The sequence below is a fragment of the Megalobrama amblycephala genome, linkage group LG14 (genome assembly GCF_018812025.1).
Source record: "Megalobrama amblycephala isolate DHTTF-2021 linkage group LG14, ASM1881202v1, whole genome shotgun sequence".
NCBI lineage: Eukaryota > Metazoa > Chordata > Actinopteri > Cypriniformes > Xenocyprididae > Megalobrama > Megalobrama amblycephala.
This window is the reverse complement of record NC_063057.1, coordinates 26,150,131-26,166,888: the sequence shown is the minus strand read 5'-3', so window position 1 is coordinate 26,166,888 and position 16,758 is coordinate 26,150,131. Positions and strand designations below refer to the sequence as shown.

The following is a 16,758-nucleotide window of genomic DNA, read 5'->3' as shown; positions in this document are numbered from 1 at the left end:
TTTTTTTTCAGAGACAGATGCAGCTGTAACCTAAACATTTTGTTTGTTGTAGGCCTATATTTAACCTTTTTAAATTATCTATTACTTAACTAATGGTCAATTACTTAGTCTTAATTCTAAAATTCATTTAGAGCTTTTTGGATTTGTTGGATTCCTCTTTGATAACCCGTTTACTCGCCTCTTTAGGTATGCTAATGTTAAAGAAGTCGGCTATAGAGATTAAATCCTTTTTACGACAACGGTTATATACTTCTACAGTGGGAAGTAAAGTAAACGAGATTAAATCAAACTCCATAACTCAAGCATTAACTTCTCCTCCCACGACAAAGAGCAAAAACAGCCAGGCAAAACAAAGAGAAAAAGGACACTTACCAATTAAAGATCCGATCACCCACCAATGGAGTAGTTTTCAACGCTGTTGCAAACAACAGGATAACAACAATCTGTTACCACCTATCCCGGACGAGCCCCCAAATTCTGTTATGTCCCCAGCTAGTCTAGGGTTTAGGGGACAAGTAACAGAATAAATATGGTGTGATGTGTGGAGGCCAACCCAAGGGCTTTAACAAAGACCAAAGGCAACTCAATATCAAAAACAAGTTCATTTATTATACAGATGTGGGAAGATTAAGGCTTCAAGAGGGGGCAAGGCCAAAATAACAAACATAAACCCTCTAACTATTTAGGAAGAAACTAACTAATCTACAAAAGAAAAGAAACCAAAATACAATACGCTAACTCCCTAACTAGCTTAAACAAGAGAAAACAAGATATAAAGAAAATGGCACCCACCTCTCTACTAACCCTTCCCCAAATGATTAACAAGATAAACTTAGGTAAAGGAAAACAATAACAAAAGTATATACAAAAGGAAATGACTTACAAAACATAAGGGTTTTCTGGTAGCACCAAAGTACAACAAAAAGTGTCAACACAATGACACTAAAGAAAAGAATCAATCAACAAGGTATAAGTCAAAAACAACTGATAAGGCTTTCTGGGTTGGGAAAAGAAGCCTCACGATGCAGCCTCCCCACACACACTCCCAGCTCTGTGCAATGGTGCTGCTTAAATCCCCACAGCTTCCTCTCCTCCTCCAATCACATCAGATCACCAATCATTGGAGTCAGGTGGCAGCCATTACTTCCTGCTTATGGAAGTAGAGAGAGAAAAAAAACAGAGAGAAAGGGAAAAACAAAAAACAACAACAACACAAAAACATACGTCCTTGGACGTAACAGATTCAACCAACTTTATTTTCAGGACAGCAGATGTCACCAGACTGTCGATTGTGTGTGAAATTATGTCCTCAAGGGCATGATTTGTGGAATATAATGATGCACAAATACAGTAACAATGATTGGGTTAAGCATTTTAGAATAAGTCGCAATATTTTATGTCTTTGGCTAATGAACTCAAACCAGCTCTTCAAAGAAAGATCACAAACTGGCGAACGCCAATTGACTACAGAAGATGACTCGTTAATTTGGTGGTTTGCTACTCCGTGTGAGTACAGGACTGGGTGAATTGTACGGCACCGGCGAGGCAACATTATGTAAACTTATTCATGAAGTTTGCCATGGAATTAAACAACTGATGCTTTGAAAATACATACATCTTCCATATGATCCTGAACTTGAACAGTCTTTGATTAAAGAAAGCTCTTTTACTTTGCTGTCGGACCAATTACTTATGCCTCCTTGTGTAAAATTTTCTCATGATGCGGCACACCATATGGTCATTTAGACTGGGTTCTACGAGATGAGTGGCATACATAATACCATTGGCGTTACCAATACCAATACCATTTTACCAATGAGTGTTGTTAAATGGGATAGTCTAGCCTATGGAGGACTGTTCTTGTCACCTAGCAACTGTGAACAGCTGCCCTTGATGAGTGGCAGTAACATTTGTACTGTCTAAAAACCAAAACAGGATTCACAAACTGCCAAAATGTGTTCACCATGGTCAATTTCTGTATATAATAGAGTATAAGCTATATATAATCACATCTCAAAAGTGTAATTTGTCACCAGTGCACAATGAATTCTGGGGTAGGCAAGGCTGCAAAGGATCCATCTGTTGTATCCTTCATTTCACGGGAAATCAAGGACACATTTGAAGGAACCTTTCAAATTTGGACAGCCTCCTCATGCCACTGTGACGCAATTGGTGTTACATATGCTAAGAGCGTATGGAGGAATGTCTCTGATTTGTGTGTTTTTTCCTTTGGATCTGCTGTCTGTCTTTCTCCACCAAAGATGATGCCCTCTTGATTCACATCACCAATCACCTTACGGCACCCTCTTTAAATACCCAGATCTCCTTCGTACTGCCAGCTTTTTGCTCAATTCGTTCTTGCCCATTTTCCTGCTAGCTTGTACGCTCCCTGTTGTTATTGTTTTGTGAATATTGTCAGATATTTTCTTGTATACTGTGTTGAATTCTTGTTTGAAAGACCTTTGTTTGTGTGATTGTACAGTGAACAGTTGCATTTACTGTTCCATTTTCACCAGTCTGTTATACCACATCAGTCAGGATTCGCTCTATGAAGGGGGATATCGGAGGGTGCATGCTTTGGAAGTAGATGGCTGGACCTAATCTTCTTCATTCCAATCTGCAGTGTGTAGATGTTCTGCAAGGGCCAGTGGAAGTCGTGATGTGCATTACTTGAAAAGGTACTATTTAAATAAAGATTTATTTTGATGCATTAAAATTACTGTGTTGTAATTGCTCCTTTGTTAGGTCACTCTAACCCTCAGCTCTTTCCATAATGCCACTCCAGTGTCCCATTAGTCATCCTTTCATCAAAGGCATATATATCAGGTGGCCCCTGCCCTCCATCTGTGTTTTTTTTCCTTTGTTGAAGTTCTTTGAAGAAATTCTTCTTTTTGCACCTAACTTCATATCAAACCTGCAACTGCCCCAATCTCTGGTGTAACCACATTACTGGCCTGAGCTACTAAATCATGTACCTGTTACGCCTGTGGGCACACGTTTTCTGGCTTCCACCTCAGACAGCAATACATCACATTCATTATCGGTAAAGTCCTTTTTTTTTTTTTGTGACATACTTTATAAGTTTATCGGGACAAGTGCTGCATTGCGGAAAGCATGTGCGTACATAAAAGAGGCAAAAGAAATTTAATGAGAAGTTCAAATGTAAGTATAAATACAAATAGTGTAGGCAATTATTAGTGAATGAGACCCATTATATGAAGAATGTTTGCTTCTGGTCACTCAAAATTTGAACATGTGGACACAGAACAACGTCATTTCATATCTATGCAATAGGAAAGGGAGCTTGCCTAATTAAACAGATAGTTTGCCAAATACAAATATCAAAATCAATAATCATAAAAAATAAGGTTGAAATTCACTGCAAGAGACAATGCAAAACAAACAAAACAAAAGATAGATACAAGCAAAGCTGACCCAAACGTCTAACCCCAGCATGTTACTTCATGACCATTTAACACACTCTCGCTTCAGAAGGCGAAAGCTGAGAAACAGTAAGAAAAAATGTGGGCCTTAATTTGCTATGAACTGGATTGTTCTTATTATGGCTAGAATCTACCACACTTTGTTACCTGTTTATGTCCATGCCATGGTTCCCAGCCACTGGCAAGTCCCCTCGAGGTTTCTTCTCAGCTGCTGGGTATAGTAGAGGAGTATATATCTTCTGTTTTACTTAATCATTTGTCTCTGCTCTTCTTGATGGTGCAACTCCCAGAGTTTGGTCTAGTTTTTGTCTGTGCACTATTTGCTAGTCAGTTAGTTATCCTGGAACTTGAGTCTACTGCTTTTGGACTTCTAGTCCTATTTTTCTGTGGGTTGCTGGCTGCCAAAATATTCTACCCCTCCCAACTGTGTGGATTATTGTTACGGTCTGGTGTCGTTAAAGAGGAGGCTTTCGCGGACGTCCACAGCAAATGGGTATTTATTGATATCACGGAGAGAGACTACATCAAACACAATGTATAACATATAAGAACAGACAAGGAGTGAAGGGAGTGAGTCCATATATATAGGGAGTGCTAACAAGGAAGTCCAGGTGATGATGATGAGTGATGATGGGGAGATGACGATGGAAGTGAATGCAGGTGTGAAGAACAGGAGGATCATGGGAATTGGAGTACTGGAGACAAGGGATCTGTGACAATTATAGTGCTTTTTCCCGTTTTCTTTTGTTGAGGGCTTATGTTAAAATGCTTTTTTATGTTAAAATGTTAAAACTCTTTTTTCTTAAATCCACACTCAAATAGAAACATAAACTCTAATCAAACACTCATGAACCAGCTAATCAACAAGGTCTTCAGAGTGAGTGTACTTCAGAGTACACTCATTCAATCCCATAATGCACCGCAATAACAAGTGTACAACTGATGTACATTCAACAGCTAGAGAATACCCATAATGCACTGAGGGTCATGCCAAATGAATTACCGCATCTTCCCAGAAGATGGCGCCAGTTATTTTCCAAACCACTGGTCCAATGTGGGTACAGCGTAATATCATACAAGTATAAATTCCATTTTAATTTATTATTAAATTGTTTAAGTAAGGAATAATTGATGACGGGCCATTGAATTATTAGGGGCGGACTGGCCATCTGGCAGACCAGGCATTTTTCCCTCTGGGCTGATATGGTTTTAGGCAGATACATCTCATACTTTATTGTGTGTGTGTGTGATCGGCCCATAAAACTTGTACATCAGCGGCATTTAAGACATTTTAATTCAAATAATGATAACTAACAATATATCACAATGTTGATACTTTGGTTATTTATTTTTTGATATAGATATAGAAAGAAAACAATGACATTATTCACCACAACACTACATGATGAATTCAGAGCATGGTATTACCACAGTTCATGTAGAAAAACATGGTTTATCATGTCAGGATACTTTCTAGATCAGGACAAGCAGCATGAACCACTGAACAAAGAAACTCCAACAATTCTGACATTTACAGTAATGATGAAATTCATCTGGACTGATTTCAGAGTTCAGCTTACAGTTTTCCTTCTTTCATTTAATATATTTCTGAGTTATCTGGATTGAACTGATGATGATTAACTCAATCCTTGTTGTTTTTATCTTTTCTCAGAGTTGTCAGAGCATAAGGTCTGTAAATTCAGCTCAGTAGGAGGTTTATTTAAAGTAAACTGGATTAGATTAGAATAATTGTGCTCAAACTTTCACTGATCAAGAGTTTACAGTATGAGCAGATGATCTGGATTTATATATTTTACATTTATCAATAAACTGATATTTATCAATTTTACAACAAATTTTATTTAATGTTACATTTTAAAAGAATCCTGTGTGTGATTATTTCAATAGAAAGGTAATTTTGACAGTAATAATAAAAATGATTTATGTGACACTACAATAAGAACTGAATGACTGATTTCCATCAACACAAACAGAGTTTGATAAAGGCACAGATACACACCATCACTCATCATGACTCACAAACACACACACTGATCTTACTGTCTATATGAGGATTCATTACACACATTTATTCTAACATCTAACATCTCACCGATACTGATTTATCATGAGCTTAAAGTATTATGAGTAGAACTGCTCAAAAGTCCGTTCTGATTCATCAACACAGTTTCACTGTTGATGCAACATAAAGCCTAAACCCAGGATAGAGCGGTTGAGTGAATGTGGTCTGGACTGTGTGGATGAGGATCATTGTGTCTCCAGAGATGCTGTAGAAGGACAGAGTTCCTGCTCTGTGATCCACATACACTCCTATTCTACTGCTGATGATGGACTTTACAGGGAGTTTAGTCTCTATGTTATTGTGTATGAATGAGTAACTGGAGGAAGAGCACCTCAAACTCCAGGACTGATCATTACATCCAAACACACATTCACTATCCTCTCCCTTCCTTCGGATGCTCTCATATGACACTGATATAGACACACCAAACAACCCACTCCACTCAATCTCCCAGTAACAGCGTCCACACACACTCTCTCTACACAACATCTGCCAATGATCAAATCTGTCTGGATGATCAGGATACGACTGCTCTCTGAGAATGTTAGTAATCACTCTGTTCCTCTCAGACAGATCAAGGCTTCTATTCACTGTGTTCAGATCCAGAGTGAACTGATGGGAATCTGATGGAGATAAAACACATTAGAATCAGTAATTATGAATCTGGGGCCGTATTCACAAAACATCTTAAGGCTAAAAGTAGCTCCTAACTTGCCGATTTAGGAGAAATCACTCACACATGCTGGTTTGTTGAATTCTGACTGCACGCAGATAGATGAGAGAGAGCAAGGAGTGTGGTGCTTAAAACCAGGGGCGCTGTTGACACAGGGGACAGGGGGGTCAGGACCCCCGCAGTTTTGAAAAGAGAGAAATCGACCCCCGCACTTTTGATAAGGGCTTCAATCAGTCAAACTATATCATCTTTTAGCTTAGGATATTTTCTTTCAAATGAGACCATTTTCACGTTTCTGTGAGCTTTCGTTCATAAATAATCAACTGTTTTGTCACGGATGTGAACAGGAAATGCGCTCTCGAAAGGAGAAACACGCGATCTCCAAACAATCGATCAGAGCATGCTAACGTTTTAGGACAGGTCGATGGTATATAAATCATGCCAGAACGTTAGCGTTTGTCAGTCAAGCCAAACCGTCCATTCAGAAACCGAGAAATTTGACAGGAGGCTGATCTCTCAGGCTGATGCGCGAGCTGGATTGACTGAAGTTTTCGTGAGGATTTATAGTTTATGGACTGTTTTGATTTCGGTAATTACATATAGAAAGGTAAAAGCATTGATGGCATCTATAAAAGAGATCTCTGAAAGTGAAACAAAAGTGATTATTGCCTCCACCAGCAACGCAGAGGGGAGGAGGAGGACGCACAAGAGGAGCGTTTAATAGGTATGTGTATGGGCTACTGTAATACTACATAATGCTTATCAGTGGCATGCACTTTGATCGCGAAAGTGAAAGTGCCCTTTGTGGTCAAATCGCGGTGCCCCCGTGTTCCCATTTCTCCCGAACCGTGAGCTCCAGTCCATTACAATGTAAGGCGGTTAAGGCCTGGGCATACTTCATTTCCCGCATTCCGCTCAGCCTTTCAAAGAAGCTCCTTTGCCCATGAGCGTGGAAAGACGCATGCACACGTGCACCGCCTGTGGTGATTTACATGTACATTTAATCATTAACAACCCCCCCCCCCCCCCCACTTTGAAAATGTCTCCTGCGCCCCTGCTTAAAACATTAGCATACCTTTGAACGGACGACGGTTTTCTGCCCCACTTTTACAATCTCCAAGTCCTGGACCCATTCATCTGTAAAAAGACCTGGGCCTGCTGCAGCGACTTGAAATTACTGAAAACTTTGTGTAAGTATGCTCTAACACTTAATATCATGTAGTTGTGTGTGTGTGTGTAATAAATAAATTTTATATATATACAGGTGCTGGTCATATAATTAGAATATCGTGAAAAAGTTCATTTTTTTATTGTAAATTATTTTTAAAAATGAAACTTTCATATATTCTAGATTCCCTACATGTAAAGTAAAACATTTCAAAAGTTTTTTTTTTTTTTTTTAATTTTGATGATTAGAGCATACAGCTCATGAAAGTCCAAAATCCAGTATCTCAAAATATTAGAATATTTACATTTGAGTTTCATTAAATGACAATCCCTACAGTATAAATTTCGGGTATCTCTTGTTCTTTGAAAACACACTAATGGGGAAGACTGCTGACTTGGCAATGGTCCAGGAGACAATCATTGACACCCTCCACAAAGAGAGTAAGTCACAGATGGTCATTACTGAATGTGGTGGCTGTTTACAGAGTGATGTATCAAAGCATATTAAATGCAAAGTTGACTAGATGGAAGAAATTGGGTAGGCAAAGGTGCACAAGCAACAGGGATGACCACAAGCTTGAGAATACTGTCAAGTAAAGCCGATTCAAACACTTGGGAGAGCTTCACAATGAGTCAAATGAAGCCAGAGTCAGCGCATCAAGAGTCACCACACTCAGACATCTTCAGGAAAAGGACTACCAAGCCACTTCTGAAACAGAAACAACATCAGAAGCTTTTTACCTGGGCTAAGGAGAAAAAGAACTGGACAGTGAACAGTGGTCGAAAGTCCTCTTTTCAGATAAAAGTAAATTTTGCATTTCATGTTGAAATCATGGTCCCAGAGTCTGAAGGAAGACTGGAGAGGCACAGAATCCAAGCTGCTTGAAGTCTAGTGTGAAGTTTCTGAAGTTAGTAATGATTTGGGGGGCCGTGACATCTGCTGGTGTTGGTCCATTGTGTTTTATCAAGTGCAAAGTAGGGATGCACCGATGCATCGGCTGAACATCGGTAACGGCCGATATTTGCCTCGTTAACTGCCATCGGCCATCGGGAAATAAAAATGACATTCGCCGATGTCTGATGATTATGTGTGTCATGAACGCTGTGCTCAGGAGAAACTTTTTTTCCCTCTTTTTATTTGGGCGGGGGGAGATACCGAGTCCTCAGTAACTTAGATTAAACAAAGAAGATGGCGGTCGTGTGGCAATATTTTACAGTTTCAGAGAAAGATCAGCGTTTTGCAGTTTGCAATACGTGTTCCATTGAAATTTCAAGAGAGGGGGCTGTTAGAAAGTCATTTAACACAACAAATCTCATTGGACATTTGAAAAGCAGGCACGAGGCGGTGTATGGCGATTACCTGCAAGCTGACCAAAAACGGAAAAATGAAGCCGCCAAGAAAGCGCAAACCCCCGGTAAGACTCAGACTTCAATTGACACGGCATTTGAGAAAGCCAAACAGCTGCCTCCAGACAGTGCCAAAGCTAAACAAATAACAAACAAGGTGATGGAGTTCATCGCTTTAGATGACCAGCCTTTCTCTGTAGTGGAGGACGTGGGTTTTCGGAGTCTGATTAAGTTTATGGAGCCACGCTATATCCTGCCGAGCCGGCGTCACTTTGCCGAGGTCTGTCTCCCCGAAATCCACAACATTGTGGCCACGCACATTCATGAGCTACTGGCTTGCGACATCGCTGCAATCAGTTTCACCACAGATATATGGAGTTCAGATGTAAGCCCTGTGAGCATGCTTAGCCTCACGGCACAGTGGATTGATAAGGACTTCAATCTGGTGAAGGCAGTGTTGCACTCCCAGGAGTTCGCAGGTACCCATTCAGCATCTGCTATCTCGGAGGCATTTGAGAAAATGTTCCAGATGGGGAAAATCGACAAAACCAGAGTGCATGCTGTCGTGAGAGATAATGCTAGGAATATGACGAAAGCTATGATGGACAGTGGTCTGGCTAGTTTTGGCTGCATGGCGCACACACTGCAACTGGCAATTCATGACGGTGTTTTTAGCCAGCGCAGCCTCACGGATGTTGTGGCTATTTGCCGAAAAATCGTCGGCCACTTTAAACACTCACCCCTCGCATATTCACGTCTCCAGGCTGTGCAGATCCAGTTGGGAATGAAACCAAAAAGGCTACAGCAAGATGTTTCCACTCGCTGGATTAGTACATTTTATATGATGGAGAGCTTGCTGGAACAAAAGCGCACACTTGCTACATATGCCGCAGACTACGACCTCCCGGCCACTCTCAGTGCGCACCAGTGGCAATTAATTGAAAACTTTATAACACTCCTCTCCCCGTTTGAACAATTGACGAGAGAAGTTAGCTCATCAGAAGCATCAGCTGCAGATGTCATCCCCTCTGTGACAGCCCTGAGACGTCTTCTGAGTAAGCAGGCTGACACAGACCACGGCGTTAAAACAACAAAGACCTCATTATTATAGGCTGTAAATAGACGCTTCGATCAAATCCAGTACGATCCCATGTTCTGCATTGCCACCTATTTGGACCCCAGATACAAGGATCGTTACTTTGATGAGGATGTTAAACAACGCGCTCGAGAAATACTTGAGGCACACCTGTTGCCTGCTGCCGGTGCAGAGGATTGGACGCGCGATGGAGAGCGCGCACATCACACAGAGCGCAAGAGGCAACGATCCGACAGAGCAGGGCCCTCCCTGCATGATGTGTTTGAGGAGATTCTGGAAGAAAATGGACCAGAGAGGACAAGTACCTCTGTATCCCAACAACTGGGTATTTTCCTGGCAGAGACCACTATTCCCAGAGGTGAGAGCGCATTCTGTTATTGGAGAAATAACCACCTGCGTTTTCCCGAACTCGCACAAATGGCACGCAAATACCTTAGTGCGCCATGCACCAGCACCGAGAGTGAGCGGTTATTCAGCTCTGTGTCTCATGTCTTGGATGAAAAGAGAAATAGGCTTTGCTGTGACAAGGCAGAGATGCTTATCTTTGTAAAGAAAAACATGCATCTTATTAAGAAGTAGGCCAGAGATACAGCAGGTGACTTACAGTATGTGTCATTAATGATCAGAAGTGGAGGTACTGTTTTTGTTTTATAAGATGCCCCATGTTCCAGCCTGTGAGTTCTGAAACACTGTAATGTTTTATTCTGTATGAGAAAAACACAAGTTGAAAGATAGCCCTATTTATGTTTGTATTTATGAATAACAATTTATTTTAATAGCATAATTTATTTATTTCACTTGTTTTTGCATTTACACTTGATGTATTTTTTTTTATTTATCAGAAAAAAATGTTTTATTGGGCCATGAAAATAATCTCATTGAGTAAGTTTTTGTTTATCAGGCTAAAACCACTCAAATAATTTTGTTGGGCAATGTACTGAAACAATCTTTTCATTGATTAGTTAGCAGTCAAATGTTTTTGAATGTTATTTTTCAGAAAAGTAAAGAACTTGTCATAAATAAGGTTATAACTAATGTCAACCAGAAAGTGACATTAAAGGTTGTTTTTGTTTCATAAATTGGTCTGATTGAATTTGTGCTCATTCTAGGATAGTGTGATCAAGAGCCGAAAGACTTGTATGTTTCCGTGGCACAAAAGAAGAAATAAATAACAAAAAGAAAAAAACATCGGCATCGGCCATCGGCCCAGAATTTCCCAATCGGTGCATCCCTAGTGCAAAGTCAATGCAGCCATCTTCCAGGAGATTTTGGAGCACTTTATGCTTCCATCTGCTGACAAGCTTTATGGAGATGCTGATTTCCTTTTCCAGCAGGACTTTAGCACCTGCCCACAGTGCAAAAACCACTTCCAAGTGGTTTGCTGACCATGATATTACTGTGCTTTATTGGCCAGCCAACATGCCTGACCCCTGAATCTATGGGATATTTTCAAGAGAAAGATGAGAAACAGTCGATCCAACAATATACAGATGATCTGAAGGCTCAATAGTGCCTCAGAAGTGCCACAGGCCGATCACTTCCATGCCACACTTCACTGATGCTGTAATTTGTGCTAGGAGCAAGTCATTTGCTGTAATATGTGCTGCCGACCAAGTATTGAGTGTATAAATGAACATACTTTAATGAACTTGAACTTTTCTGTTTTGAAAATCCATTTTTTGATTGATCTTAGGAAATATTCTAATATTTTGAGATACTGGATTTTGGACTTTCATGAGCTGTATGCTCTAATCATCAAAATTAAAAAAAAAAAAAAACTTTTGAAATGTTTTACTTTACATGTAGGGAATCTAGAATGTATGAAAGTTTCATTTTTAAAAATAATTTACAATAAAAAAATGAACTTTTTCACGATATTCTAATTATATGACCAGCACCTGTATATATATATATATATATATATATATATATATATATATATATATATATATATATATATATATATATATATAATATGGGTGCTGGAAGTTGGGCAACAGTTTGCCGTTGCTCTGCTCTTAAGGATCCAGTCCTTTGATTCCCTTTATTTTCTCGTCATATCTCGTCTTTGCATTAGGATTTAGTTTTAGGCGGTATGGTCCGACAATGTTTTCTTTAGCCCGCTGCATTTTGTAGGATTATATTCTGTTTTTCACGCTAATTTTTAATTATTTTCATGCCAGAACACTAGAACACTTTCGGCCAAACATACCCATAATTCTTTGCATTCTGATGACGTTGCTGCCCAGTTGGTCACATGTCTTACCGATCTCTATATTTCTATGATTAAATCGCTGACTCCTCCCCCATCAGCCAATCACTGTGTGTATACTCCATAGCAAAGAAGTCAACCCCGCCCTTACTCTTAGCTTAAAACTTCAATCTATTCCTTAGTAAAAGTTGGTCTCAGCTGCTTTGTGAATAGGTTTTAAGAGAAAACTCTTAGCTAAGAACTTTTACTGCTATTTAGGAGAACTCTTAGTGGTAAGATAAAATGTTTTGTGAATACGGCCCCTGATCTTTTAATGTATCTGAACTCTTCATGTTCAGTATATCATCAGTGTCTCAGAACAGTTTAACAGATATCCTGTGCAAACCATCATTTACATGATCAACTCTAAAACTCTTCTGTCATGTTTTCTTTCTCCTTCTACAGGAAGAACATGAACACTCTCAGTGAGTTTTTTCTGTTTGTTTTCTTAGTGACTTACATTGTAGGAAGTCGTTCCTGGTCCTGGGAACAAAGTTGGTGAAAGTGACTGTGGAAATAAACAGACATGAAGAGTGTGATTATTGTAATGAATATATATGGATATTTATTTCATAATGCTGTTATTCATATTTGTTATTTGTTTTCATTTGGAACCACACACATGTACAAGCATATACAGGGCTATCAACTCTCAGGCATTCAGTGTGAGACATACGCAGTTGACACACTGTTCTCATGTTCTCACGACACAACCATATTTTCAAAAATCACAAAGCAAAGAGGACACTGACACCAACAGCAGGTTACTTTTGATATGAAACTAAGTCTTAGCTTTTAAATTATGTCAATTTTATTACAAAATTCCAACAATAAATACAGTTTTGGCACTGTAGCACCTCAGTTCATGTGGCACGTGAACAGATCATCTTACTCTTTACTACTAGTTATTAGTAAATAAACACGAATAAACATCAGAAGATATGTTGGAAGATACAGTATAACTTATTGAAATGTATCATGTCTCATGTAATCGATCAATCAGTATTTCAATCACGGAAATACATCAGTAATACAGCTCCCTGTATGTTTACAGCATTATTGAGAGATATTTTCTTGGTGTAAAATTAACATATAGCAACTGTACCTGATATTTATCCAAATTAACTGATATTGAATCAAGATCAGAATCAAATCACAAGCTAATGAATTGAAATCATTAAACTTGAGTCAAGCACTAATAAAAACAGTAGACTGCCACATTATTGTAACATGTAAACGTACTCTGACCATACTGAGGACCTGAGTTTAGCCTCCTAGACCGCTTCAGAAAGCAAACAAACAGATTGATCTTGCATACGGACTGGCCGTCCATAAGAGTGTGGAATGCTGCTACGGCCGCCACATATACTTTGAGCGTGGAAGGGTTGTGACCCTTATCCAGCAGCTCCTGAAGAAAAGACAGTACCAGTGAAACTTCACAGGACGTCGGGTCTTCGCTCCTAACTGTAGACCAGTTGGAGAAGACAGACCATTTATGGGCTTAGAGGCATCTTGTGGATGACGCTCTAGCCTCAGAAATAGTGTTCAAGACCCTCGCAGAGAGGTCCATCGGCTTCCGTAGAGGGGCCAGAGGTGAAGGGCCCAGAACTCTGGTTGAGGGTGTCAGATTGTTCCATCCTCAAGGGAATTGGCAGCGGGGCTGCAGAGAGCAACTGTGTCAACTCTGGGAACCATGGTTGGTTCTGCCAGAGGGGGGCCACCAGAACAACTAAGCGTCTGTACCCCCTGAGCGCGACTGGAGGGAAGTGATATAGGGGAAGTCTGGGCCATTCGTGGGCCAGCGTATCCCTGTCCCTCAAGAAACATATTGGGCAGTGAGAGTTGTCCTCTGAGGCAACAAGGTCGACCTCTGCATTCACAAAGATACTCCAGATCATGCGAATAATCTGGGGGTGAAGTGTCCACTCATCCAAGGACATGTTGCCCCAGGACAGTATGTCTGCCCCTTGGTTCAATCTGACCGCCACACGCACCACTCTCAGTGAGTGCAGGTTGGGTTGTGCCCATAAGAGGAGGCGTCGATCTGAGTCCACCTTGGTGGTTTATGTAGGATATCACTGCCATGTTGTCCGACCGGACTAAGACATGGTGCCCTTTCAGATCTGGTAGGAAGGTTCTGAGGGCCGGAATGACTGCCAGCATTTCAAGGCAGTTGATAAAAAAGGCTTTTTCTGCACTCGACCAGGAGCCGGAAGTCGTTCCCCAACCTGTCTTGAAAGCATCTGTCGAGACCACCTTCTGTCTGGAGACCATTCACAGATCCACGCCCGATTGGAATCAACCAGCGTCCTCCCAAAGGGGTCAGGGACATGATGCAGCCGTGATCCACCCTGATGCAAAGGTGTCCGAGACGCCAAGTTTGTGTTGGAACTCTGGGTTTCAGCCAGTACTGTAGGGGCTGCATGTGAAGCAGGCCCAGCTGAAGTACTGGTGATGTGGAGGCCATGAGGCCCAGCGTCCTCTAAAACTTCCTAAAAGGGGGTGATAACCCAACCTTGAAAGACGCCACATGGCATTTAATTGTCAAGGCTTGTTCTAGCATGAGCATGGCCAGCATTTGTGCTGAATCAAGAACTGCTCCTCAGAGTGAGAATTGTTGGCTGGAAAACAGTGGCTATATTAGTCCTGAGTCCCAGGCTTTCCAAATGTCTGAGGAGCACGGATCTGTGAACGTCTAGCTTGGCCACCGAGGTAAGTCGAGGTGATTCAGGACAAGTAGTCCCTTCAGTCTCAGAAGGGAAAGGGCCACATCCATGCACTTCATGAAAGTCTGTGGAGCTAGAGAATGGAAGGACCATATGCTGATAAGCCCCCCTTTGAACGCAAATCTCAAGAATGGTCTGTGATAGGGTGCTATCTGGATATTAAAGTATGTGTCTTTCAGATCCACTGATAAAAAACAATCCCCTGGGCACACTTGCAAAAGGATTTGTTTCAATGGTAACATCTTGAATGGCCATTTCATAAGGGCACAGTTCAGATGACTGAGGTCGAGGATAGGCCTGAGGCCACCATCCTTTGGAACAAGGAAGTAGCAACTGTAAATGCCTGACTTGCTGTGGGTTGGAGGAACTGCTTGTTTTTGCAAGCAAATTCATCACTTTGGTGTGGAGGATATGAGCCACATTGCTCCCTACGGAGGTGGTGACCACACCCCTGAAGTGGGGAGTCCTGCGTGTGAATTGCAGCAAGTAACCTCATTTTACTGTCTTCAACACCCAACTTGACACTCCGGAGATGGGTTCCTAAGCCTCAGCCCCGGTGGCCTGGCGATTAAAGTCTTAAAAATGTTTGTTTTTTATTTTGTTCCCTATAACAGTGGTTAAACAGTGGTTAAAAGTGTTTGTTTTTTATTTTGTTCCCTATAACAGTGGTCTGTTGCATGGGAGAGCGAACATGAATGGGCCCAATGCTTGCAACAAACATTGCTTTCAACACCCGGAGACTTAGCCCCCTGCTCTTCCTTCCTGAAGGATCAGGATGCCATCTGAGTGCATCTTGTAGGATTGTCATTGTGTGAAGGGCGGAGCCTGCTTGTCCAGCTGAGGTATAGGCATGACTCATGACCAGCGAGAACTGAAGTGGTCCTACAGGGCTTGGACGGATGGGCGACCTTCGCTTTCCATCCAATCGCTGTGGGCAGGCAGAGGAACGTGGCTATGGCTTTATCTAACTTCTCGTAGCCTTTTTCCTCAGCTCCATCAATTGTGGTGAGGGCAGTTAAGGTAGAAGTACGAAAGCACGGCACGTAGGGGGCACGCAGTCATATAAAACAATGAATTGATTTTAAATTTCTAAGACAGAAAGGCCATATGCGAAAAGATGTGAATCTTCATGAATAATGCTGTGATTAACACCTGATTAAGAGATTAAGACGCTGCCCCTAATGAGCTGCAAAATGAGCCATTCACTCAGGAATTGCCAGAGTATTTTGTGTGTCTTTCGCACTGGTAAGAAAAAAACATAGGTGGTATTGCACGCAACAGGCTGGCTCCAGGGGGTTATAGAGAAATTACCATGCAATAAAAATTTTAAAACTTCCCAGTATGCCACAGGAAAAGTGTTCAAATCCTGATACACATCCTGATACATACACCTTTTTTGTGTGTACACAATGTTTATACATCAAGCCTCAGGACTTTACCTCTGTCAGAGATCTGCTTGAGCACCTCTTTGCAGAAATCCTCCAGTTTGTCTCTCAGCTGATGGACAAATTCTCTCACGTCATCAAAAGAGGAGAGAGAACTGAAGGGATCTTCATTTACGTCTGTAGATTCAGGAAGAGCTGAGAGAGACTGGAAACTCTACAGAAAACAGAAATCAAAGCTCATCAGCTCCACACTTCAGCCAATAACCTGCCCTGCTGTCTGATTTGAGCAGCTCTTGTTGATCTTTAGTAACTCTCCTCAATCCAGCACTTTCACAGCATGTTAGAGCTGTAAGTTCTAGCATTTGACACTTACACTATATGTGAACTGTCTAGTAAAACACTTGATTATCAAACATCTGGCAATAACATAAATGTCAGATCAGAGATCAAGAGCATCAATGGCGTCACATGGAAGGTTTGAGTTGATTTCATTAGAAAAAGCAGTTAAAAGGCGATGAGTAGACTGAGCATTATTTAGAATGTTTGAGCAGTTAGTGGCTCTGAAATTCACAAGGACTCTTAGGACA

The 16,758-nt window shown here is 41.0% G+C and overlaps 1 protein-coding gene and 1 long non-coding RNA gene across 2 annotated transcripts in view; both read right to left on the bottom strand.

The window, feature by feature from the left end:
* LOC125246302 (tripartite motif-containing protein 16-like) overlaps positions 1–16,758 on the bottom strand; it is a 138,717-nt gene that overhangs the window by 46,280 nt on the left and 75,679 nt on the right. The gene's annotated exons all lie outside the window — the stretch shown is intronic.
* LOC125246382 lies at positions 5,861–16,427 on the bottom strand. Its single transcript, XR_007179828.1, has 3 exons — positions 16,226–16,427; positions 12,521–12,568; positions 5,861–6,149 (listed from the first exon to the last, which is right to left on the bottom strand). It is a non-coding gene; the product is annotated as an uncharacterized LOC125246382 (long non-coding RNA).